Raw genomic sequence first — 27,957 nt, 5'->3', positions numbered from 1 at the left:
AATAATATTATTATTACTAAAGAAATCATGCATGTATTTTGAAAAAGGTAAAACAAGTCTTCTATTCTTGATGATAATTTTTTCTCTTATTTTCTTAAATGAGTCCAATAACACGTGATATTGAAAGTGGGATTTACAAAATAGAGAGAAAAAAGATTAGGAGTCTACTGGGAATCCCTGGTGAAAACTCTCAAGTCATCAAAATTTTCATAGTAGGAGATGCAACGAAGAGAAGGGAGAAGAGAAGAGGAACAGAGAAGGAGAGAGGAGGAGCCTTTTTCAAGGTCTACTGCTAAAAGAAAGAGGTGTCTCTCTATTATCTTATCAAGTACTCTTTTTGGAGAAATGCAAAAATATTCTATAACATATTCTTAGGCAAGTTTCATTTCTTAGTTAAAATAATTTTATAATCTTTATATGTTATTAGATGCCTCCACTCTCTAATTCGATCAATTGAATTAGACGATTAAATATAGATCGAACTAAGAAAGTAGACTCTATACTTATAAAAAGTAAGAGAATTCGAGTGAATTATTTTGCCCTTATTTTTGAAGGACTTACTTTTAGATTTCTTAAATTTAAAGGACTTACCTTTATAGTCTTCCTTTTGAAAGACCTTATCTTAGGAGGTCTTATCTTAGGAAGGTCTTACCTTTGCGATCTTCCATTTAGAAGGCCTTACCTTGAGAGGTCTTATCCTAGGAGGTCTTACATTTGGAAGTTTTACTTTTGGCGGTCTTCCCTTCGAAAGGTCTTACTTTTGAAGGTCTTACCTTGGTGTTCTTTTATTTAGAAGGCCTTCCTTGGGAGGTCTTACCTTGGGAGTTGAGCTCAGTGGTCTTTCCTTCCTATCTAACATTAGTGGTGCGCCCTTCCGATCTGAACTTAGTAGTGTACCCTTACAGCATGCTCTTAGCGGTCTACCCTTCTGACTTGACTTGCCCTTCTAGCCTGCCCTTTGGATCTAACCTTAATGGTCTGTCCTTTTGAGTTAGTGGTCTACCTTTCTGGCCTGACCTTAGTGGTCTGTCCTTCAAAGTTAATGCTTTACCCTTCGGATCTGACCTTAGTGGTCTGCCATTTAGAGTTAGTGGTTTTCCCTTTCTAAGACCTTCTTTAGGGCATTTCTTCTTGAGACCTTCAACTTTGAGGTCTTCTCTTTTTTTTTTTTCCTTTTTTTTGAGATAAATTACACTTTAGTTCCTGAGTTATCCTATAATTAACGAATCAGTTCCTATATTTTTAAAATCAAGCACTTAAATTCCTCTATTTTTATTTTGTCTAAATGCACAGTCCCTCCATCCATTTCTCCATTAGTTCAAAGGTAAATGGTTGGTCAAATCTTTAAATATTATTTTTTTTCTTCCCACAATACCCTTATTGCACCATAAAATGCATTTTTTCTTCCCATAGTTACCCTAAATCCCATCTCTCTTGTAACGACCTGGGGTTCGAACTGCTACCGACGCTAGGATTTAGATCGACTTAAGGTCGCCGAAACCCGTAGCAAGCCTACTATACATTTTGTGTACCTGATAAAATCCCATATATGATCACACAAAATATCATAAACATAACATTCCATGAACTATGGCTTGACCTATGCATGCATCAAAACTGAAAACATAAACTCATACTAGAGCCCTCATCAAATGCTTCAGTATGGTAAAAATTACATGCCTCAAGCTTAGTTCAAACATAACTCATAATTAAAACTTTTACATAAGGATCATGTTCACAGGGATTATAAAGGTAAAGAAAACTAGGGCCAAGCACAATTCTAATCCATTGAAATTTACATGTCCACACTATACTATTACAAAAACTATACCAGCTACTATGCCGACCTCCCGATGCTATCTTTGATCCTGTAAACCTGGGGTTAGAGGAAAGTGATAAGCTACAAGAGCCTAGTGAGCAGAACAGTAAAAAACAGTTTATTAAACATATGCTCATATGAAATGCATCACAGCACAAACAATTCACATCAAGATGGACTTGTCACTAGTAACCCTCTACATATTCCAATGTGCTCGACCCTCGACGAAGCTTCTCAGGACTTTTGCTTAAACATAACATAACATATCCATAATGCCAGGGGTGTAACACCCGGCTAAACTCCGGCATCGGAATTCTAACTTTTCTGCGGGATCTCCGTTGAAATCCAGAATCTCGAGGTCGGAATCCCTTAGAAGGGTGAAAATAAAGGTTTTCTAAAATGTTTTTATATGTTTTTGAGGTTTTAAGAAAGAAAATATTGAGTTTTGCAAGAAAAATGCTTTGGAGGAAAAGACCAAGTTCGGCCGCCGAACCTCATGTTCGGCCATCGAACATGGTGCTGATGCGGAAGCTCTTTTGGCCCCCGAAGGTGGTCTGGCCAGCCACCTATAAAAGGCCCCCTGTCCGAAAATGGGCGAGTTTTCTCTCTCCATTTCGGGCAAGAGTGAGTTTTCGCCCTTCCATGGTTGATTTTATGTTTTTCCCTCAAATCCTTCAAGATTCTCATGAGTTTTTACCTTGTTTTGAAGATTTTAAGCTCAATCTAAAGTTTTGAAGCTTGGAGACCCTCGGAGACCCTTTTCTCCTCAACTCCAAGTTTGGGCCGCACCTACCTTCGATCTCCACGAGGTAAGTGTAAATCCTTGCCTTTTTTATGTTTTGAATGAGTTTTAAGAAGGGTTAAGGGTTTATGATGCATGTTTCAGGTAGATCTTAAATGTTAGGGTATATGATAGTTTTTATGTTAAATGTGATGCAATGTTGTTGTTTGTTGGGGTTTAGGCTAGTTTATGCCTCTATATGCTTGAGTAAGTGTTTATGCATATTTTAGAATAGTTGGATGGGTGTTTGAAAGTTTTTGGTGGCTTGGGCATGATGCAGAATCGGGTTCTATCACTCAGGAAGACCCAGTTCGACCGCCGAACCTGCCTGTGGAGGCAGCTTTAGGCCGCCTAACTTGCCCCCGAAAGGTTGTACTTTCGGATCTGTGGGGGAGTTTAGGCTGCCGAACCTACCCCCAAAAGTTAGTGACTTTCGGATCTGTGAAGGCCTTCGGCCGCCGAACCTGCCACCGAAAGTCCCCTGCCCAACCTTCCTTTACCTGTTTTCCATGCATGCTTTATGATGTTTTAAGGGGTTTTTGGGGAGATATTTAGAGTCTTTTATAGAGTATGTTTGGTTTCTCATTTGAGTCCACCTGTGTATGACCGGACCTGAGAAACCAAGGAGGCCAGCAATGAGTTAGCTGCTTCAGAGTCAGTTAAGCGTCAGCCAGAGGTGAGTAGAACTGAGCTATATTTTTAAAGTAACTAAATTTTAAGCATGTTCATGCATCACGAATGCCATGTTATGTATTAGGTTGTTTTGCATTAGAATTCACGAATATGATGCATTGCATAATATGATGTGGATGGATATTGGATGACCCACTAGCCCTTGATATGATATGACATGTTATGATACGGTATGGAAGTCCAGGTGAGGCCCATTCTACGCCCCTGGCACGATGTAAGGGAAAGACTAGGTGAGGCCCATTCTATGCCCCTGGCACAATTGGATATGTTATGCTTTAAGCGAAAGTCCTGAGGAGCTCCTGTTGTGGGCCGGGCACATTGAACTATGTAGAGGGTTACTGGTGACAATACCATCTTAAGGTGATTTACTTGTGTTGTGATGCATTTCATGATGGCATATGTTTATTAAATTGATTTTTACTGTTCTGCTCACTAGGCTCTTATAGCTTACCCCTTTCCCCTAACCCCCAGGTTTGCAGGGTCAGAGATAGATCGGGAAGTCACCAAGGTTGATGGTATATGTTTATGTAATAGATTAGTAGTGGACATGTTGTATTAATGGATTAGTATTGTGCTTAGCCATAATGATAGTAGTAAATCCTTATTGTACATGATCTTTAAATAAAAGTTTTAATGATGAGTTATGTTTGAACCAAACTTGAGGCATGTGATGTTTACCATGCTAGAGTATTTGATGAGGACTCTAGTGTGGGTTTTATGTATACAGTTATGATACATGCACAGGTCGAGCTTGATCATATGAAATGTTCAGGTTTATGTAAATGTATGATCATGTATGGGATTTTATCAGGTACACAGGATGTATGGTCGGCTTGCTACGGGTCCCAGCGACCTTAAGTCGATCTGGATCCTAGCGCCGGTAGCGGTCCGATTTTTGGGTCATTACAAAGTGGTATCAGAGCGCTAGGTTCATATGGTCGGACCTAGAGAGTTTCGGGCTCATAGATGTTATAGAAGGGCAAGCACAATAGGAAAAATCATGTCCACTAGGATAGGATGTAGAGTCATCTCTTGATGATGATGTGTAATGCCATGACTTTATGCATGTGCATTAATGATATGTTATGTATGTGATGTGGGTTCATGTGTTTCCACATGAATCCTATGATGCTAATGTTTATGTGTTGAATGTTGTTTTTCAAAAAATAGGATGAGAGGCTCACGTCGATCCGCTAGATTGACAGGAGCTCCACCTGAGAATGAGGGTATGGATGCCCTTCCCCCTGCTCTGCTAAGGGCAAGGTCTAGTAGATCCAGCAGAGAAGGAACATCAAGGGACCCCAGAAGGTCTTTTGATGTGAACAGGAGGAGGACAGATCCGGGTAGGATGTCAGCAGATATGAGGGAGATAGTGGATGATGACCAGAGAAGGGATGGGAGTTTGGGCATGAGTATGTCTGAAGAGGGTACGGGATAATCACAAGGAGGCGCTCAGGCCTCGGGTTATGCGTACCCACCCCAGTACCAACCCTACCCACAGGGCCCAGGGTATCCGATGGGGGGTACATCGGATTACTCCAGCTATAACCCATATTCCTCCTTCATGCCCTATCCTCCCTATTACCCACCATATCCACCCTACCCTATGTTTTCAACCCCACCTTTTTACCAAAGTACAGCAAACCCTAACCCAGGGAATGTTGCACCTCCTCCTCCCCCAGTAGAACCAGTTATCCCTGAAGTCCAAACACCTAAACCTAGCTCATCTGTGGGGAGCAAAGTGAAGATGACTGATTATCTGAAGCTGGATGCTCCTAAGTTTAAAACAAGGGATGATCCGTTTAAGTATCTGAAGACGGTGAAGATGATAACAGATGAGTTAGGAGCAAGTGATAGTAGAGCCATTCAGATGGCGGGGTTCACATTAAAATGCAAGAAAGCCAAGGAGTGGTTTAAAAACTATGTGGACTCAAGGCTGGATAGCCTATCCTGGGAAGAGTTTGCCAATGAGTTTGCTGGATGGGCTTTTCCAGATAGTTCAAGGGAGCTGAAGGTGATAGAATTTGAGCAGCTGAGGCAGACCGAGGACATGGGTGTGGATGAGTACACGGATAAGTTCCTAGAGTTGCTGCCGTTTGTGGGTCAGGCGTATGATACTGATCAGAAGAAGGCCAGGAGGTATACCATGAGACTCCACCCCAGGTATTCCTCCCTGATACTACCAGCAGAGAGGGAGAGTTTCCACACTATTGTGGATGCAGCACGGAAGATGGAGGCTAGTGCCATCATTCAGGGGACAGTTAAACAGCAGGTGGCACAGCCCTCTGGTTCTAAGACCCCAAGTTCAGGGAATGTAGACCTCTCCTCTCTGAGTGCAGTTGCCGCAAAGGGTAAAAAGTGGGACAGAGCCACTAGAAAATCGAAGAAGAACAAGTTCTGGAATCTGTTGAAATCTGGTCTGGGAATGGGTGGTGGCTTGAGCTCTGGTTCAGATAGCTCAGGATGCATGAGGTGTGGAAAGCCGCACAGAGGAGTCTTTCGGTTTGGGACTACAACCTGCTTCAGATGTGGGCAGGAGGGGCACATGGCACGTAAGTGTCCCAATGCAGCTATGATGACACCGTCCCAGCAGACAGCTTTAGGCAGTGTGGCTTAACCAGCAGCTCCAGCCATGATACAAGGCAGTGGTCGAGGCACAGGTAGAGGGTCAGCCTCTTCTTCCCCAGGTTCTCGCGGAGAAGGTCCGTCAGCTCCAACTCGGATCTTCACTATGACTCAGCAGGAGGCTAACACGTCAAACACCGTGGTGTCAGGTAATCTCATCATTGGATGTTCTGATGTGTATGCTCTAATGGACCCTGATGCTTCTCATTCTTTTGTTGCTTCGAGAGCTGTAGATAGCATGGGTTTGATAGCTTCTAGGTTAGAGTGTCCCCTTTGGGTCAGTGGGCCCAAGTGTGATCCATCTGTGGCAGAGTCAGTCTGCCGGTTCAGTCCAGTTTTTGTTGAGGGTAGATGCCTTCCAGCCGACCTTGTGGTTCTAGACTTGACTGATTTTGATGTCATTCTAGGGATGGATTGGCTATCTACTCATGGTGCTACCTTGGACTGTAGAGACAAGGTAGTCAGGTTCAGAGGATAGGATGGGTCAGAGGTTGTCTTCAGAGGAGACAGGAGGGGTATGCCTAGAGGTCTGATATCAGCCCTACAGGCTCGTAGGTTGCTAAGGAGGGGTTTTCAGGGGTATCTGGCTCATGTTAGAGAACTTAGTAGTCAGGTCAGGGAGCTCGCCTCAGTGCCTGTAGTCAGAGAGTTTCCAGATGTTTTCCGAGACGAGCTTCCAGGTTTACCACCTGCTAGGGAGATAGATTTTGTGTAACAGCCCGGAAACCGAACTGCTACCGGCACTAGGATCCAGATCGACTTAAGGTCGCCGGGACCTGTAGTAAGCTTGCTGTGAACTCTGTGTACCTGTGAAATCCCATACATGATCAAACATTTTGTGTCAAAATTAAAACTGTTCTCTGTTCCAAGGCTCAACCTGTGCATACTCTATCTCTATACTGTAAAACCCCTGCCAGAGCTCTCATCTTTGCTCTAGACGGGTCAACTCATACTATGTTAAGCCTGGTTTTCATACATATGACATAAAACATTTACATAAAAAGATCATGTACATACATAAAGGGATAACAACTCTTATACATCAAGCACCGTCTATACATTGTACATTACACTATCTCTTTACAATTACATGTCCACACTAGCTATTACAAAACTCTATACTCTTCCTGATAGAGCATATTTTAGTTCATTTTATCATTATGTTCTTGATGTTTATTTACATCTTTTCTACTTAATTTTGTGGTTTTAATTATGTTTTGCAGATATTAGGTGTAAAGAGACAATCTGGAGAAAATGCTCTTAAAACTGCTAAAAAGTGCCAAATATGGAAAGTGCCAAAAAAGGAAAGTTTCCAAATAAGGAAAGTTTTCAAAAAGGAAAGTTTTCAAATGAGGAAAGTGCAGAAGCAAAAGCAAACAAGGAAAGCTCAGTCAGAAGATTATTTGAAATTCAAATCGCAGATCTTTCTTTCCTTGTTCAAAGATGTGCACACACTGCAGTAGTCATATCTTCCTATTTAGGCAGCAAGATCTCAAAGAGATGCTCTTCCTCTTCTGCATTCAATATTCAAATTTCAAAAGAGGCTCCACCTAAAAAGGAATGTATGGACAAGCATATCTTCCCCTTTGAAGATCAAAATTCGTGCATACTTCCTATTCAGAAACAATCTGCGCGCTTTCCTCTTCTGAGAGCCATCTGCGCGCCACCTTCCTTTTCTGTAACAACTTGGGCAACAAGTTGAGCATGGGCAGCATCTTGGGCAGCCTCTACACTAATTAAGAAGTAAGGTCAGCATCTAAACTTATTTAGGAAGCACAATCTGTGCCTCTTTCCCTTTCTGAGACCAAACCGCGCGCACCAACTTCCTTCCGCAAAGCATTCGCGCGCAGCCTTCCTTCTGAAGCCGAAAAACGCGATTCTTTCCTTTTCAGACATAACTTGGACATAAAATACCTCTTGGGCAGTAAGTATGACCTAGGGCAACACTTTTCAACTATAAAAGGCCACATAAGGAGCCTCTACAGGGCCCAAACACACCACCTTGGAGACACCTACGAATTCACATCTCTTCTTCTACCTTTCTTCTTTTCTTTTATTTTTGGTTTTGTTTCAGCCATGAGAGACTGAAATCTTTTATTCTAGTTGAAGATTAGGTGATGCTTTAGTTGTTTTATGGATTGGGAGACTTGATCAAATATTGTTTATCTTTTGTTATTCAATATTCATACAATCTCATGCTTAATTCCATTGTTGCTTTGTTGTTTTGATCAATATGGCCAATTGATTCTTGATTGCAAAGTAATAATATGTTAGTTTGGATGATTTAAGTCCGTAATTGCTTAGATTATTCTTACATGAGAACACTTGGGATAAAACCCAAGGAAATTGTATGATCTAGCGTTATCTCCATACGTTTGGGTAGCTAGGATTGGATCTCTCTATTTCTTAATGCAATTGACAATTGTTTTGATGCCTAAGGCCCAAGGACGTTCCTTGGCAATTTGTTAATTAGTAATTAATTAGAGGACGTTCCCTAATTGGTTTAATCATAAGGAGAGATAATGGTGGTGAGAAGCGTCTTCCATCTCCATAACTAATCTATTGAATCAACCCAAAGGAAACTAAGTGTCAATGATCAATTCCAACAACTAAAGTGGATCCAATTCTTCAACTAGATCTTTCTTATTATTTATTTCTCTTTATTTTTATTATTTGCCTTATTTTTATTGCTTTCAATATTAGATCAATTAAATCAATCTCAAAACCCCCCAATTTACTTTCAGTTTGTTTGCTTTCAGTTTATCTCGTTTTTAGTTTATTTTGCTTTCTGTTTATTTCTCTTTCAGTTTATCTCGTTTTTAGTTTATTTGGCTTTCAGTTTTATTTCGTTTCAGTTTTATCTCGTTTCAGTTTATTTTGCTTTCTGTTTATTTCTCTTTCAGTTTTATCTCGTTTCAGTTTATTTTGCTTTCCGTTTATTTCTCTTTCAGTTTTCTTCTTTTTCAGTTTATTTTTGTTTTAGTTTATTTTATTGGTCTTGATAAGGAAAATAAGTAAGTAATCAATTCTCTGTGGATTCGATCCTTTCACCACTATCTGCAGTTGTAAATTGTTGATAACCAGAAAGGTTATTTTTGACCGGCTTCGGCAACCGCGATCAAAAATTAGCGCCATTGTCGGGGAGTTGATTTTACTTGTTTATTTTCTTTCATGATCAGATCTGAAAGTAGGGACACTCTGCCCTTTGATCCAGAAATTGAACGCATCCTCAGAAGGCTAGGAAAGCAAGCCTCTGCGCCTGAAGAGCATTCTGCTCAACCTTCGGCCGCCGAACCTCCCCAACATTCGGCCGCCGAACCTTCCTCACTCCAACCCCCGCCCATCATCTCACCCAAGTAAGTCACCATCACAGAATTAAATCATGGATGAGGAATGGACACCTTTTCGCCTCGCAGAACTTTATGAACAAATCACTGCTGCGAAAAGTTTTGTTATAGACCAAACTGCACAAGCTCTTGAAGCACAACAACTCCAACAAATACATGCATGTGAAGGATTATATGAACCATCAAGATATGCAATGCCTCAAGATCTCAGAACTAATCTTCATAAGACGTTGGAGACTTTGCAAAATGTGTCCAACAAGAAACAGATCGAATAGCCGCCAAAATGAGAGCAGACATGGTAAGAAAAGAGGAAGAGCTTCAAAATGGTGAGGATGATGAGGAAAGTTGGCAAGTACAAGAACAAGCTGCTGAAGAGGCACAACCAGAAAACTGTTTGTCCAAACAAACTGATCAAATAGAGCCTGTTAATAATTTAGATATCATTGATTGTTTGAGTGAAAATGTTTTTTATGTAAATCCAGATGATATACTAAATGATGATCTTTGCAGGGAAGAGACTCAAAAAGAGCCAGAATTGAAAGAAACTGACTGTTGCATCCAACAGGAGAACTACAACCAAGCACAGACTGAAGAGAGCTCTGTCGCACCACTTCAGGAAGGAATTGCGCAAACTGAAGCCATGACTTTTCAGCCACCGAACTTCTCCATCTTTCGGCCGCCGGACCCTTCACCTCAGCTCTCATCGCAGACTGAAACCATCTCCAGTGCACCTCTTCAATTTCCAACGCAGATCAGTCTTCCACCTCAGTCAGGTCCTATGCAGAAGGAGCAATCTGAAACTCCTTTCAGCCTTCCAATGCAAACAAATCTTGAACAGAAGGAACAAATGGTAGTCCAATGGCCCAAACCAAAGGAGCATGCAGATCAATGCCTGCCCAAACCACCGGATAAGGTAGAGTTTGTTTTGCCTGAATTCAGTACTAAATTGCAGCTAGCCATAGAGAAACATGAATTGGAGTTCAAAGTTCTTCCCAATCATCTAAAAAATGCACACATAAGGGCTAGAGGCACACCTCATCTGAAAGAGGAGAAGCTAATCATGTTACTTCATGAGTACATGGAAAAAATAGGATGGGCTATGACTAAATCAAAAGGAGTGCTACACTTTCTACTCAATGCAGTTGGGACTCTTTTCCCTTCCCCAATTACTTGAGCCTTGATCAAGTGGATCACACCATGCACACCACACCCAGGGGAGTACTCAGTTTCTTTTGCATTTTAATATTTCCTATACATTGAGGACAATGCATGATTTAGGTGTGGGGGTGCATATTTCTGAATTTTTACTTTTTGAGTTTATTTTTGCTTTGATTTTTAGTTTGCTTGCATTAGTTGAAATTTTTTTCATTTTTTTGCTTTCAATAACACACACAGATAGCCACAGTTTTTTTTTTATTATTTATTTTGTTTCCGTTTTTGAGATGCTTTACTCATCATATGAACTATGTTGGATGAGCTTTTCTTTCCATGACCCCATTGATGTGATGACTCTTTAAACTTATGTTGAATCAATTGCAGTGAGTTATATTCATGTTTGAGAATTGCCTTTTGAATTGAATCTTTGAGCTTGCCATGGTGAAAAATATATTGATGACCCTCAATTGATGAGAATAAATTAAAAAGTTGTGTGAATGAACTTAATGTGACTTGATTTAGCAATTGGAGTTGATTTGCCCAAATTATTGAGAGAAAGAAAATTCAGCAAAGGCAAAGACCTCAAAAGCACAAATCTAAGATTGTTCCAATGGTCAAAAGACTATGAACAGAGCTAGTAGCCACTTGGAAAGGTGACCAACTGAGTAACTGGGGGTGGGTATCACAAATATGTACCTTCACGTAAAAAGGTTGGTGACTTTTTCAAGCAAGATCTAAAGTGCAAAAGTCTGAATAAAGTACTTCAAGGTAAGGGCAAGTCACTCTGAAAGCTAGAAAAAGTCTTATCTGAACAAATAAATGTGCATGTATGGTCTCTCTTGAGGAAAACAGATCCTAGCCATGGTAAGTAAAGGGAAACAAGGAAAGAAGGTGAGTAATCTTCATGCATGTATTCTTCACTGCAATGATTCAAAATAGGTGTCTAGAGTAAGAGCTTAAGTGGAAATAAGAATCAAGTAGCAAAGAAAGCTTGTTTGACTATGTTTATTTGCTTGAGGACAAGCAAAAAGCTAGGTGTGGGGGTATTTGATAGAGCATATTTTAGTCCATTTTATCATTATGTTCTTGATGTTTATTTACATATTTTCTACTTAATTTTGTGGTTTTAATTATGTTTTACAGATATTAGGTGTAAAGAGACAATCTGGAGAAAATGCTCTTAAAACTGCTAAAAAGTGCCAAATATGGAAAGTGCCAAAAAAGGAAAGTTTCCAAATAAGGAAAGTTTTCAAAAAGGAAAGTTTTCAAATGAGGAAAGTGCAGAAGCAAAAGCAAACAAGGAAAGCTCAGTCATAAGATTATTTGAAATTCAAATCGCAGATCTTTCTTTCCTTGTTCAAAAATGTGCACACACTGCAGTAGTCATATCTTCCTATTTAGGCAGCAAGATCTCAAAGAGATGCTCTTCCTCTTCTGCATTCAATATTCAAATTTCAAAAGAGGCTCCACCTAAAAAGGAATGTATGGACAAGCATATCTTCCCCTTTGAAGATCAAAATTCGTGCATCCTTCCTATTCAGAAACAATCTGCGCGCTTTCCTCTTCTGAGAGCCATCTGCGCGCCACCTTCCTTTTCTGTAACAACTTGGGCAACAAGTTGAGCATGGGCAGCATCTTGGGCAGCCTCTACACTAATTAAGAAGTAAGGTCAGCATCTAAACTTATTTAGGAAGCACAATCTGTGCCTCTTTCCCTTTCTGAGACCAAACCGCGCGCACCAACTTCCTTCCGCAAAGCATTCGCGCGCAGCCTTCCTTCTGAAGCCGAAAAACGTGATTCTTTCCTTTTCAGACATAACTTGGACAGAAAATACCTCTTGGGCAGTAAGTATGACCTAGGGCAACACTTTTCAACTATAAAAGGCCACATAAGGAGCCTCTACAGGGCCCAAACACACCACCTTGGAGACACCTACGAATTCACATCTCTTCTTCTACCTTTCTTCTTTTCTTTTATTTTTGGTTTTGTTTCAGCCATGAGAGGCTGAAATCTTTTATTCTAGTTGAAGATTAGGTGATGCTTTAGTTGTTTTATGGATTGGGAGACTTGATCAAATATTGTTTATCTTTTGTTATTCAATATTCATACAATCTCATGCTTAATTCCATTGCTGCTTTGTTGTTTTGATCAATATGGCCAATTGATTCTTGATTGCAAAGTAATAATATGTTAGTTTGGATGATTTAAGTCCGTAATTGCTTAGATTATTCTTACATGAGAACACTTGGGATAAAACCCAAGGAAATTGTATGATCTAGCGTTATCTCCATACGTTTGGGTAGCTAGGATTGGATCTCTCTATTTCTTAATGCAATTGACAATTGTTTTGATGCCTAAGGCCCAAGGACGTTCCTTGGCAATTTGTTAATTAGTAATTAATTAGAGGACGTTCCCTAATTGGTTTAATCATAAGGAGAGATAATGGTGGTGAGAAGCGTCTTCCATCTCCATAACTAATCTATTGAATCAACCCAAAGGAAACTAAGTGTCAATGATCAATTCCAACAACTAAAGTGGATCCAATTCTTCAACTAGATCTTTCTTATTATTTATTTCTCTTTATTTTTATTATTTGCCTTATTTTTATTGCTTTCAATATTAGATCAATTAAATCAATCTCAAAACCCCCCAATTTACTTTCAGTTTGTTTGCTTTCAGTTTATCTCGTTTTTAGTTTATTTTGCTTTCTGTTTATTTCTCTTTCAGTTTATCTCGTTTTTAGTTTATTTGGCTTTCAGTTTTATTTCATTTCAGTTTTATCTCGTTTCAGTTTATTTTGCTTTCTGTTTATTTCTCTTTCAGTTTTATCTCGTTTCAGTTTATTTTGCTTTCCGTTTATTTCTCTTTCAGTTTTCTTCTTTTTCAGTTTATTTTTATTTTAGTTTATTTTATTGGTCTTGATAAGGAAAATAAGTAAGTAATCAATTCTCTGTGGATTCGATCCTTTCACCACTATCTGCAGTTGTAAATTGTTGATAACCAGAAAGGTTATTTTTGACCGGCTTCGACAACCGCGATCACTTCCTATACCCTGCTGACTTCCCTCTGAACTCTGAACCTGCAAAACTGGGGTTAGGGGAGAGGGGTGAGCTACTATAGCCCAGTGAGTAGAACAGTAGTAAAACAGGTGATAAAACATGCTCTCATTGAATGCATCACATCACAAGTAAATCACATCATCTCAGCAGGATGGATCAAAACTCCCTCTATCTGTGTCCAGCCCACAAATGAGCTCTTAGGACTCCATTTCAATCATTTGTACCGAAGTACCCTGTGCCTGGTCCCCGTAGGGCTGTTCCAGGTCTTTCCTATGAGGGCTATTGAATCCTTACTATGTCCATACCGTATCATAGAAGCAATGTACAAGGAGCCATGCCAAGTACAAGGATAAATGCAATGCGTCATATTCGTGTACACTAATGCACTCAACCTATAACATGTACATGATGCATGAAACATGATAAAAATATCCATTGCTCATATTAAAACGTTAAGTTTAGTTCCACTCACCTCTGGTTGACTCTGAACTGACTCTGCAGGTTTCGAAGTAGTGCTCACTACTGATCTCCCTGGTTCCTCTGGTCCATTCCTACACAGGTGGACTCAAATGAGGCACCAAACTAACTCAAGAACAACTCTATAAAACTCCCCAAAAGCCCTCTAAAAGATCCTAAAACAATCACATAAAATATGCAAAAGAAGGCTGGACGGGGCACTTTCGGCGGCAGGTTCGGCAGCCGAAAGTCCTCTCTAGAGACGAAACTCATGCACTTTCGGCGGCCGAACCTCTACTTTCGGCGGCCGAAAGTCTCTTACTAACCTTCGGGGGCACCTTTGGCAGCTGAAAGTCTCGTCCAGAAACGAAACTCAACCTTCGGCGGCACTTTCGGCGGCCGAACCTTGCCTCTAGAGATGAAAGTCCAAATTTTCGAAGGCAAACTTTGGCAGTCGAAACTGCCTCCACAAGGGGTTCGGCGGCCGAACCTTCCTTCGGCGGCTGAACCTGGCTTTGCCCGCTAGGCAGAGACTTGCTTTGCTTCATGCAAACTCCCCCAAAACTTACCCAACATGCATCTCAACTACTCCCAACTAGCATATACACATATATATGCACAAAGGGGTCTAAAACTATCCTAAAATCCCAAACAAACATATCAAACAACACTTAAACATGCTTGAACACAAAAATCACCAAAAACCTCATTTAAACCTAATCATGCATACTATCCATACAAACTTCATAAAACCTTTAAAAATCATCAAAGAAGCTCAAGATCAACCCTTACCTCCTAAAGAACTTGAGGATGAGTGATCCTAACGTGGAGATATGGAGAAATCCACTCACAAAGTCTCCAAGCTTCAAAACTTTGCTCTTTTTACTCAAAACCTTCAAAAATCATCAAAACTCTTAAAACCTTGAAAGATTTGAAGAAGATCATGAAATTCAACGTGGGAAAGGTTTGGACTCACCTCTGGCTACAGATGGAAGCAAAATATCATCCTTCCACCGACCTTTGGCCCTTTTATAGGTGGCTGGCCAGACTACCTTCGGCGGCCAAACATGAATCCGAAACCATGCAAGGTTCGGCGGCCGAAAGTCACCTTCGGCGGCCGAACTTGCCATTTTCTCCCTTGTTGATTTTCTTTCAAAAACTCACTTCTTTAAACACTTTAAAACACTAAAACAACTTAAAAACACTTTAAAAACATATGTATTACCCTTCTAGAGGGTGCCGACACCCGGGATTCCACCGGACTACAGGAATTCCGATGCCGGACTCTAGCCGGGTATTACATTCTCCCCCCTTAAGAACATTCGTCCCCGAATGTTCCTAACACAACATAAAAACACATAGAAAAGGGGAAAACTAACCTCAAAACAGATATGGGTATTGCTGGAGCATAGACTCCCGTGTCTCCCAGGTGCACTCTTCTAGATTGTGGTGGTTCCACAAAACTTTTACCATCGGGATCTCCTTGTTCCTCAACTTCCTGATCTGGGTGTCCATGATCCGTACTGGCTGCTCTATATAGGTGAGATCTCCAAGGACCTCTACATCTGGTTCACTAAGAACCTTACTCGGATCCGACACAAACTTCCGTAGCATAGAAACATGGAAAACCGGATGGATTATTTCCATAGATGCAGGTAAATCCAGCTTATACGACACATTCCCGATCTTCTGCAAGATCTCGAAGGGACCAATGTACCGTGGAGCTAGCTTACCCTTCTTCCCAAAGCGAACCACTCCTTTCATCGGAGACACCTTTAGCAATACCATATCCCCCTCCTGAAACTCTATCTGCTTCCTATGGATGTCTGCATAGCTCTTCTGTCTGCTAACAGCTGTTCTGATTCTCTCTCTGATGATAGGCACTAGTCTGCTAGTAATCTCTACTAGCTCTGGCCCTGCAAGAGCCTTCTCTCCTACCTCTTCCCAACAAACAGGTGTTCTGCACTTCCTCCCATACAGAGCTTCATAAGAAGCCATTCCTATGCTAGCATGATGGCTGTTATTGTAGGCAAACTCCACCAGAGGTAGATGCTGCCTCCAAGAACCGCCAAAGTCTAACACACACATCCTGAGCATATCTTCAATGGTCTGGATGGTCCTTCTGACTGACCGTCGGTCTGTGGATGGAAAGCTGTGCTGAAATCCAACCTTGTGCCCATTTCACTTTGCAGACTCCGCCAAAACCTGGAGGTGAACTGAGGTCCTCTATCTGAAACTATTGACACTGGAACTCCATGCAGCCTCACTATCTCTTCTACATATACCTGCGCTAGCTTATCCACAGAATAGTTACTCCTAACTGGAATGAAGTGAGCAGATTTAGTTAGTCTATCCACAATCACCCAGATGGAGTCTAGCCTATTGGACGTCGCCGGTAACCCCACTACAAAATCCATAGCTATGTTTTCCCATTTCCACTCTGGAATCGGCAGTGGGTTAAGCATTCCAGCCGGCTTCTGGTGCTCTAGCTTCACCCTTTGACAAATCTCGCAGGCTGACACAAACTGTGCCACTTCTCTCTTCATGGCTGGCCACCAATATACTCTTCTTAGATCTTGATACATCTTGGTGGCTCCAGGGTGAACGCTATACCTTGCATTATGAGCTTCCCTCATAATGTCTTCCTTCAACCTGCTGTCTTCTGGTACACATAACCTCTTCCCGTGCCGAAGAATCCCTTCACTGTCAAATCTAAACTCTGCACTGTTGCCTGACTGAACAGTCTTGGCAATCTTCACTAACTCAGGGTCCTCGTGCTGTTTCAGAGCTACTTGCTCTAGAAACACGGGTGTAACTCTCATCTGTGCAACCAAAGCACCTGTACCAGATAACTCTAGCTGTAACCATTCATCTATGAGTCTGTAAAAGTCCTTCACCACCGGCCTCCTCTCTGCTGTAATGTGGGATAAACTGCCAAGTGACTTCCGGCTTAAGGCATCAGCTACAACATTAGCCTTTCCCGGATGATATTGGATCTTGCAATCATAATCACTGAGCAATTCTACCCACTGTCTCTGCCTTAAGTTCAGTTCTCTCTGACTCAAGATGTGCTGCAGGCTCTTATGATCCGTGAAGATCTCACATTTTACCCCATAGAGGTAATGCCTCCACATCTTAAGTGCAAAGATAACAGCTGCCATTTCCAGATCGTGTGTCGGGTAGTTCAGCTCGTGCTTCTTCAGCTGTCTAGAAGCATAAGCTATCACTCTGTCTTTCTGCATCAACACACAACCTAATCCCACTCGGGATGCATCACAGAACACTGTGAAATCTTCATCACTAGTCGGCAGAGCTAACATCGGTGCTGAAGTCAACCGTCTCTTCAACTCTTCAAAACTCTCATCACATTCCTCTGACCATACAAACTTCTGGTTCTTTCTGGTCAGTCTGGTCATAGGAGCAGCTATCTTCGAGAAGTCCTGAACGAACCTCCGATAGTAACCTGCCAAACCTAGAAAAGTCTTGATTTCTGTCACTGTAGTGGGTGTAGGCCAGTTGGCTACTGCCTCTACCTTCTTGGGGTCCACTGCTATACCTTCATCTGATACTACATGCCCTAAAAAGGAAATGCTCCTCAGCCAGAACTCGCACTTGGAGAACTTGGCATACAAGCCATGCTCTCTCAAAGTCTGTAAGACTATCCTCAGATGCTGGGCATGCTCCTCTGCATCCCTGGAGTACACTAAGATATCATCTATGAAGACAATCACAAAGTGATCCAGGTACTCTCTGAAAACTCTGTTCATGAGATCCATGAATGCTGCAAGGGAGTTAGTTAACCCAAACGGCATTACCAGGAACTCATAATGCCCATATCTGGTCCTGAAAGCGGTCTTAGGTACATCCTCTTCCCTGATCTTCAACTGGTGGTATCCGAACCTCAGATCTATCTTAGAGAAACAACCTGCTCCTGCCAGCTGGTTGAATAGATCATCGATCCTGGGTAAAGGATACTTATTCTTGGTAGTGACTTTGTTCAACTGTCTGTTGTAACGCCCCGGAAACCGGTACCCCTCTGTAATGGCCCGAGTTGTTATGGCGCTAGGATTCAGATCGGCTTAAGGCTGCCGGAACCCGTAGCAAGCCGACTATACTCTCTGTGTACCTGATAAATCCCATACATGATCCGACATAAACAAACAACTGGAAAAATTTTCTGTAAAAACTACCAGACTTAACCTTAAAATCTGTAGGTCCGATCATATGAACCTAATGCTCAGATATACCAATCTGAAATAGCCCCCCAGGGCTTACACTAGTAACTCTGTCCGTATTAGGGTCAAGGGAATCAAACCCTCTCTTCCCTTATGGTCTGGTCTTGGGTCAAGGGAATCAAACCCTTTCTTCCCTCACAGTTATATTTCACTGGAGTTTTCGAAACACAACATCTATCAAGCTGGTTTGACTCATTTCTCATCAAAAAACATAAAACAGGATACATGCATACACAAGGGATTAACATACACTAGGCAAAGCACATACTAAACCATAAGCACACTGACTTACTATCTATTACATCATTTTACATACATATCTCTTTAATATACATCATGTCCATACTATTCTATTACACAAGCAACACTGAAGCCATCACTCTGCTGCTTCTAACTTCCTAGCTAACTCTGAACCTGCAAAACTGGGATTAAGGGAAAGGGATGAGCTTCTAAAGCCCAGTGAGTAGAAACACTGAAAACAGTTCATTAATTACACACTTTTATGAAATGCATCACTGCACAAACATTTCACATCTCGGATTAGACATGACCTCAAAACTCCCTTTGTCGGTGCCCGACTCCTCCTATGGAGCTCACACAGGACTTTCACTGCCATTGACAGATTATGGGCTATTGAAGTCGCCTTGGTCCAATCCCCACTAACAATAAATAATGCAATGCACCATATTCGTGATTCTAATGCAATCACCCTAATACATATCATGGCATCCATGATGTATGAACTATGCTAAAGCATTCCATTTTTCAGTATAAAAGATTAAGTTTAGTTCTACTTACCTCTGCTCCTCTAGTAGAAACCTGAACTGACTCTGCACCGTCTAATCCTGATGACCTCCTCGATCCCTCGGGTCCAATCCTACACAAATGGACTCGAATGAGGTGTCAAACATACTCTGACCAACTTATAAACAACTCTTAAACAATTTCCCAAAATCCCTCTAAAGGCTCTTAGAACAATCACACAAAGCATGCAAAAGAAAGCTTGGACAGAACACTTTCGGCGGCAGGTTCGGCGGCCGAATGTCCTCTCCAGAGCCGAAACTCAGGTACCTTCAGCGGTCGAATCTCCATTTTCGGCTGCCGAACCCTTTCGGGGGCAAGGTTCGGGGACTGAAACACATTCCAGAGACGAAAGTCTCTAACCTTTGGCAGCACCTTCGGCGGCCGAATCCTCCTTCCAGAGCCGAACCTCAAAACACTCGGGGGCAAGCTGTGGCAGCCAAAGCCACCATGCAAGGGGTTCGGCGGCCGAATGCTTCTTCGGCTGCCGAACCTGAGTTCTTCAAGAACTCAGCCCCGACGGCAACCTATCTCCTTCATCCTTTCCACCTCTCTAAACATGCATAACTCCACTCCTCAACACACATATACTCATGTATATGAACAAAGGGGTCCAAAACTACCTAAAAACCCCAACACAACAACAAACATAACACATAACATGCTTTCACCATTAAAACATCAAAACTAAACTCCAAAACCTATATATGCAACTCTACCCTTAACCTCTTTAAAAGCTGTTATAAATCATTAAAACAAGTGTAAAAGCTTCCCTTACCTCCTGAAACCAGAAGAGGAATGATCTGAACCTAAGGACATGCACCAACTCCCCTTCACAAGCTTCAAACCACCAAACCTCACTTTTGACTCAAAACCTTCAAAACCACTTGAAAAGTATCAAATCTCTGCATAAGTTGATAAAAACCCTGCAGATGACTCATGGGAGACGTGGCCTCACCTCTGGCAATGATCTGGAGGCAACACCTGTCCAAATCACTGACTGAAGGATGCTTTATGGCTGGCTGACCAATTCAGCTTCGGCTGCCGAATCGCATGCAAAACCATGCAACATTCGGGGGCCGAACTTGAACTTCGGGGGCCGAACATTGAGCACTTTCGGCGGCCGAACTTACCTTCGGCGGCCGAACCTGGCAAACGTCCCCATAGTCTTTTCTCCTCAAAACTCAATCTCATTTTATTTAAAACCTTTAAAATATTTAAAAACATTTTAGAAAAACTTACTCTTACCCTTCTAGAATCTCTGACATCCTCGAATTTCACCGAACGGTAAAAATTCCGATGCCTGAACTAGCCGGGTATTACATCTGTAGTCGATACAAAGTCTGAGGGACCCATCCTTCTTTCTGATAAACAGTACTGGAGCACCCCAAGGTGAGGTACTCGGGCGGATGAAACCCTTATCTACCAACTCCTGTAACTGCTCTTTCAACTCTCTTAGCTCTGCTGGTGCCATCCTGTAGGGAGGAATAGAGATCGGTCTGGTACCAGGCATCAACTCTATCTCGAACTCTATTTCCCTATTAGGTGGTAGTCCTGGAAGCTCTTCTGGAAACACATCTGGGAACTCTCTAACCACTGGTACTGAGGACGGTTCCCTAACTTGACTGTCTAGCTCTCTCACATGAGCTAGGAACCCCTGACAACCCCTCCTCAACAACCTACGAGCCTGAAGGGCTGATATCAAGCCTCTAGGTGTCCCCCTCCTGTCTCCTCTGAAGACACACACTGACCCATCCTGGTCTCTGAAACTAACTACCTTGTCCCTGCAGTTCAAGGTAGCATTATACGTAGATAACCAATCCATCCCTAGAATGACATCAAAATCTGTCAACTCTAGAACCACCAGGTCAGCTGGAAGGTATCTACTCTCTATACACATTGGACTAAACCGACAGACTGACTCTGCCAATGATGGGTCACATCTGGGTCCACTAACCCAAAGAGGACACTCTAACTCGGAGACTATCAAACCCAACCTCTCTGCGGCTCTAGAAGCAATGAAAGAGTGAGAAGCACCGGGGTCCATCAAAGCATACACCTCGTAACACCCAATGATGAGTTTACCTGACACCACTGTGTTCAACGTGTCTGCCTGCTGCTGTGTCAAGGTGAAAATCCGTGCTGGGGCTGACGGACCTGCACCTCGGGAACCCATTCCTGATGAAGAGGCTGCCCCTCTTCCTCTACCTCTGCCACTGCTCTGTGTACGGCTGAAGCTGCTGACTGAACCACACTACCAGAGGTCATCTGCTGAGATGGTGCCACCAAAGTCGCCTAAGGACATTCTCGTGAGAAATGTCCCTCCTGCCCACACCTGTAGCAGGCTGAGCGTCCCAACAGACACATTACTCTGTGTGGTTTCCCACATTTCTTGCACACTGTACTGCCTGTGCCAGAGCTAGAGCCGCTACCCATTCCCAGACCTGATCTGATTCTGCTCCAGAACTTCCCTCTCTTTGACTTGAACTTCTCTCCCTTTTTACTGCCAGACACTGCTGTACTAGGGGCCTTAGAACCCGAAGACTGTGCCACCTGCTGCTTCACTGTTCCCTGTATGATGGCACTCGCCTCCATCTTTCTGGCTGCATCCACAATAGAGTTGAAACTCTCTTTCTCTGATGGAAGGATCAAGGAGAAATACCTGGGATGAAGTCTAGTGGCATATCTCCTTGCCTTCTTCTGATCAGTATCATACGCCTGACCCACGTACGGTAACAATTCCAGGAACTTATATGTATATTCATCCACACTCATTTTCTCTGTCTGTCTCAACTGTTCGAACTCTACCACTTTCCTCTCCCTGGAACTGTCAGGAAAAGCCCACCCAGCGAACTCATTGGCGAACTCTTCCCATGTCATGCTGTATATTCTGGGGTCCATATAGTTCTTGAACCATTCTATGGCTTTCTTACACTTCAATGTGAACCCTGCCATTTCAATGGCCCTACTATCATCTGCTCCCAACTCACTTGTTATCATTCTGACTGCACTGAGATACTCAAAAGGATAATCTCCTGTATTGAATTTAGGAGCATCCAACTTTAAGTACTCTGTCATCTTCACCTTACTTCCCCCTGAGGAACTAGGCTGCTGTGCTTCAACAATAGGGACTACTGGTTCAGGTGGTGGTGGTGGTACTGTTTCTCTAGATTCAGGTTGTGCTGGACTTGGATGAAAAGGTGGGGGTGGATACATGTGATAAGGTGGATAAAAGGAAGGATAAGGCATAAAGGGCATATAGGGTGGATATGGGGCGAAGCTAGAATAATCCGACGTACTTCCCATCGGATACCCGGGCCCTGTGCACCTCCCCGGGACTCCCCCATACCTTCTTCAGACCTTCCCGTACTCATGCTTTCATCTCCTTCCTGACCTACATCCATAGCCTCTCTTACTTCCTCTAATCTTCCTCCTCTATTTACTCCTCTTCTGCTCTCGTCAGAAGACCTTCTAAGGTCTCTTGATGTTCCCTTCCTGCTTGACCTGTGTGTCCTTGCCCTTGGCAATGCAGGAGGACGAGCAGCTATACCCTCACTTTCTAGTGGGACTCCAGTCAATCTTGCGGATCGACGAGTTCCTCGCATCTTAACTCTCTGGAAAACAACACATAACATAGCACATCAGCACATAGAGTCCATGTGAAAACACATGAACCCTCAAGCATACATCACATATAATATAATGCACATGCATGAATCATGGCATTTCACATCATCATAAAGACAGAACTGACATCCTATCCTAGTGGACATGTCTTCCTATGGTGCTTGACCAACTATAACCTCTATGAGCCCAACTCTATCTATATAGGTCCGACCATGTGAACCTAACTGCTCTGATACCACTCTGTAACAGCCCGGAAACCGAACTGCTACTCGCACTAGGATCCAGATCGACTTAAGGTCGCCGGGACCCGTAGTAAGCCTGCTGTGAACTCTGTGTACCTGTGAAATCCCATACATGATCAAACATTTTGTGTAAAAATTAAAACTGTTCTCTGTTCCAAGGCTCAACCTGTGCATACTCTATCTCTATACTGTAAAACCCCTGCCAGAGCTCTCATCTTTGCTCTAGGCGGGTCAACTCATACTATGTTAAGCCTGGTTTTCATACATATGACATAAAACATTTACATAAAAAGATCATGTACATACATAAAGGGATAACAACTCTTATACATCAAGCACCGTCTATACACTGTACATTACACTATCTCTTTACAATTACATGTCCACACTAGCTATTACAAAACTCTATACTCTTCCTGTACCCTGCTGACTTCCCTCTGAACTCTGAACCTGCAAAACTGGGGTTAGGGGAGAAGGGTGAGCTACTATAGCCCAGTGAGTAGAACAATAGTAAAACAGGTGATAAAACATGCTCTCATGGAATGCATCACATCATAAGTAAATCACATCATCTCAGCAGGACGGATCAAAACTCCCTCTATCTGTGTCCAGCCCACAAAGGAGCTCTTAGGACTCCATTTCAATCATTTGTACCGAAGTACCCTGTGCCTAGTCCCCGTAGGGCTGTTCCAGGTCTTTCCTATGAGGGCTATTGAATCCTTACTATGTCCATACCGTATCATAGAAGCAATGTACAAGGAACCATGCCAAGTACAAGGATAAATGCAATGCGTCATATTCGTGTACACTAATGCACTTAACCTATAACATGTACATGATGCATGAAACATGATAAAAATATCCATTTCTCATATTAAAACGTTAAGTTTAGTTCCACTCACCTCTGGTTGACTCTGAACTGACTCTGCAGGTTTCGAAGCAGTGCTCACTACTGATCTCTCTGGTTCCTCTGGTCCGTTCCTACACAGGTGGACTCAAATGAGGGACCAAACTAACTCAAGAACAACTCTATAAAACTCCCCAAAAGCCCTCTAAAAGATCCTAAAACAATCACATAAAACATGCAAAAGAAGGCTGGACGGGGCACTTTCGGCGGCAGGTTCGGCGGCCGAAAGTCCTCTCCAGAGACGAAACTCATGCACTTTCGGCGGCCGAACCTCTACTTTCGGCGGCCGAACCTCTACTTTCGGCGGCCGAAAGTCTCTTACTAACCTTCGGGGGCACCTTTGGCAGCCGAAAGTCTCGTCCAGAAACGAAACTCAACCTTCGGCGGCACTTTCGGCGGCCGAACCTTGCCTCCAGAGACGAAAGTCCAAATTTTCGGAGGTAAACTTTGGCAGCCGAAACTGCCTCCACAAGGGGTTCGGCGGCCGAACCTTCCTTTGGCGGCCAAACCTGGCTTTGCCCGCTAGGCAAAGACTTGCTCTGCTTCATGCAAACTCCCCCAAAACTTACCCAACATGCATCTCAACTACTCCCAACTAGCATATACACATATATATGCACAAATGGGTCTAAAACTATCCTAAAATCCCAAACAAACATATCAAACAACACTTAAACATGCTTGAACACAAAAATCACCAAAAATCTCATCTAAACCTAATCATGCATACTATCCATACAAACTTCATAAAACCTTTAAAAATCATCAAAGAAGCTCAAGATCAACCCTTACCTCCTAAAGAACTTGAGGATGAGTGATCCTAACGTGGAGATATGGAGAAATCCACTCACAAAGTCTCCAAGCTTCAAAACTTTGCTCTTTTTACTCAAAACCTTCAAAAATCATCAAAACTCTTAAAACCTTGAAAGATTTGAAGAAGATCATGAAAGTCAACGTGGGAAAGGTTTGGACTCACCTCTGGCTGCAGATGGAAGCAAAATATCATCCTTCCACCGACCTTTGGCCCTTTTATAGGTGGCTGGCCAGACCACCTTTGGCGGCCAAACATGAATCCGAAACCATGCAAGGTTCGGCGGCCGAAAGTCACCTTCGACGGCCGAACTTGCCATTTTCTCCCTTGTTGCTTTTCTTTCAAAAACTCACTTCTTTAAACACTTTAAAACACTAAAACAACTTAAAAACACTTTAAAAACATATGTATTACCCTTCTAGAGGGTGCCGACACCCGGGATTCCACCGGACTACAGGAATTCCGATGCCGGACTCTAGCCGGGTATTACAGTTTGAAATTGAAGTGATGCCTGGAACCAGACCTATCTTTATTCCTCCCTACAGGATGGCACCTGCAGAGTTGAAAGAGCAATTGCAAGAGTTGGTAGATAAGGGTTTCATCTGACCTAGTACCTCACCTTAGGGTGCTCCAATGCTGTTTGTAAAGAAGAAGGATGGATCCCTCAGACTTTGTATCGACTATAGGCAGTTGAACAAAGTCACTACCAAGAACAAATATCCGTTACCTAGGATTGATGATCTATTCGACCAGTTAGCAGAAGCAGGTTGTTTTTCTAAGATAGATTTAAGGTCCGGGTAGCATCAGCTGAGAATCAGAGAAGAAGATGTGTCGAAGACGGCATTCAGGACCAGATATGGGCACTATGAGTTCCTAGTAATGCCATTCGGGCTAACCAATGCCCCAACAGCATTCATAGACCTCATGAATAGAGTTTTCAGCCAGTTTCTGGATCACTTCGTTATTGTCTTCATTGATGATAGCCAGTTTCTGAAGCATGCCCATCATCTGAGGATTGTATTGCAGACTCTGAGGGAGCACGGCTTGTATGTCAAGTTCTCTAAATGTGAATTCTGGTTGAGGAGCATCTATTTCTTGGGACATGTTGTGTCAGAAAAGGGAATTGAAGTGGACCCCAAGAAAGTAGAAGCTGTAGCCAACTGGCCCAGACCCACTACAGTGACAGAGATTAAAAGCTTTTTGGGTTTGGCGGGTTACTACAGGATATTTGTTCAGGAATTCTCCAAGATTGCTACTCCTATGACCAAGCTGACCAAAAAGAATCTGAAGTTTGTTTGGTTAGATCAGTGTGAAGAGAGTTTTGAAGAGCTAAAGAGAAGGCTGACATCGGCACCGTTGTTAGCTCTGCCTACAAGTGATGAGGATTTCACAGTGTTTTGTGATTCGTCCCGAATGGGACTAGGTTGTGTATTGATACAAAATGAAAGGGTAATTGCTTATGCTTCTAGACAGTTGAAGAAGCATGAGTTGAATTATCCTACACACGACCTGGAGATGGCAGCTGTGATCTTCGCGCTCAAGATGTGGAGGCATTACCTATATGGGGTAAGATATGAGATCTTTACAGATCATAAAAAGCTTGCAGTACATCTTGAGTCAAAAGGAGTTAAACCTAAGGCAGAGAAGATGGGTAGAACTGCTTAGTGACTATGATTGTAAAATTTAGTACAATCCGGTTAAGGCAAATGTTGTGGCAGATGCCTTTAGTCAGAAATCACTTGGCAGTTTATCCCATATCTCAGCAGAGAGAAGACCGGTGGTGAGAGAATTCTACAAGCTCATGAATGAAGGTTTGCAGCTAGAGTTGGGTGCACTAGTGGCTTAGATGAGAGTGACACCTGTGTTCCTGGAGCAGATGGCGCAGAAACAGCATGAGGACCCCGAGCTGGTGAAGATAGCAAAAGCAGTTCAAGCAGGCAAGAATGGTGAGTTCAGATTTGACAATAAGGGGATCCTCCGTTATGGGGACAGGTTATGTGTACCAGATGATGTGAGTTTGAAAGGAGACATTATGAGGGAAGCTCATAATGCCAGATACAGTGTTCACCCTGGGGCCACCAAAATGTACCAGGATTTGAAAAGAGTTTATTGGTGGCCAGCTATGAAGAGAGAAGTGGCACAGTTCATGTCCGCCTGTGAGGTATGTTAGAGGGTGAAGCTGGAACATCAGAAGCCAGCTGGTATGCTTAACCCACTACCGATTCCAGAGTGGAAATGGGAAAATATGGCAATGGATTTCGTGGTGGGGCTACCAGTAACGTCGAACAGACTAGACTCCATATGGGTGATTGTGGACAGACTGACAAAATCTGCTCACTTTATCCCTATCAGAAGTGGCTACTCTGTGGACAAATTGGCACAGGTGTATGTTGAGGAAGTTTTCAGGCTGCATGAGGCTCCCGTTTCTATAGTATCAGATAGGAGACCCCAGTTCACCTCCAGGTTTTGGTGGAGTCTGCAGAATTCTATAGGCACAAGATTGGATTTCAGCACTGCTTTTCACCCACAGACTGACGGACAGTCAGAGAGGACCATCCAAACTATTGAAGATATGCTCAGAATGTGTGTGCTAGATTTTGGCGGTTCTTGGAGGCAGCATCTACCCTTGGTGAAGTTTGCCTACAATAACAGCTATCATGCTAGTATAGGGATGGCTCCATATGAAGCTTTATATGGGAGGAAGTGCAGGTCACCTATCTGTTGGGAAGAAGTTGGAGAACGGGCCTTCACAGGGCCTGAGTTAATAGAGATCACCAGCAGGGTGGTGCCCATTATCAGAGAAAGAATCAAAACTGCTGTGAGTCGGTAGAAAAGCTACGCAGATATTCGTAGGAAGCATATAGAGTTCCAGGAGGGAGATATGGTGTTGCTCAAGGTGTCTCCTATGAAAGGGGTGATTCGTTTTGGGAAGAAAGGTAAGCTAGCCCCACGGTACATCGGATCCTTCGAGATCTTGCAGAAGATTGGGAATGCATCGTACAAGTTAGATTTACTTGCTTCCATGGAGAGGATCCATCCGCTTTTCCATGTTTCGATGTTACGCAAGTTCATGTCAGATTCGGGCAAGGTTCTTAATGAGCCTGATGTGGAGATCCTAGGAGATCTCTGTAACAGCCCGGAAAACGAACTGCCACCGGCACTAGGATCCAGATCGACTTAAGGTCGCCGGGACCCGTAGTAAGCCTGCTATCCTGTCTGTATACCTGTGAAATCCCATACATGATCATACATTTGCTGTAAAACATAAAACTTTTCTTCATTCCAAGGCTTAACCTGTGCATGCACTCTCTCTGTGCTCTACCAATCCCTACTAGAGCTCCTCATGGCTCTAGGCGGATCAATCTCATAATGTTAAGCCTGGTTTTGCTCATAAACATA

The sequence above is a fragment of the Manihot esculenta genome, chromosome 4, assembly GCF_001659605.2.
Source record: "Manihot esculenta cultivar AM560-2 chromosome 4, M.esculenta_v8, whole genome shotgun sequence".
NCBI lineage: Eukaryota > Viridiplantae > Streptophyta > Magnoliopsida > Malpighiales > Euphorbiaceae > Manihot > Manihot esculenta.
Note: the sequence above shows the minus strand (reverse complement) of the source record.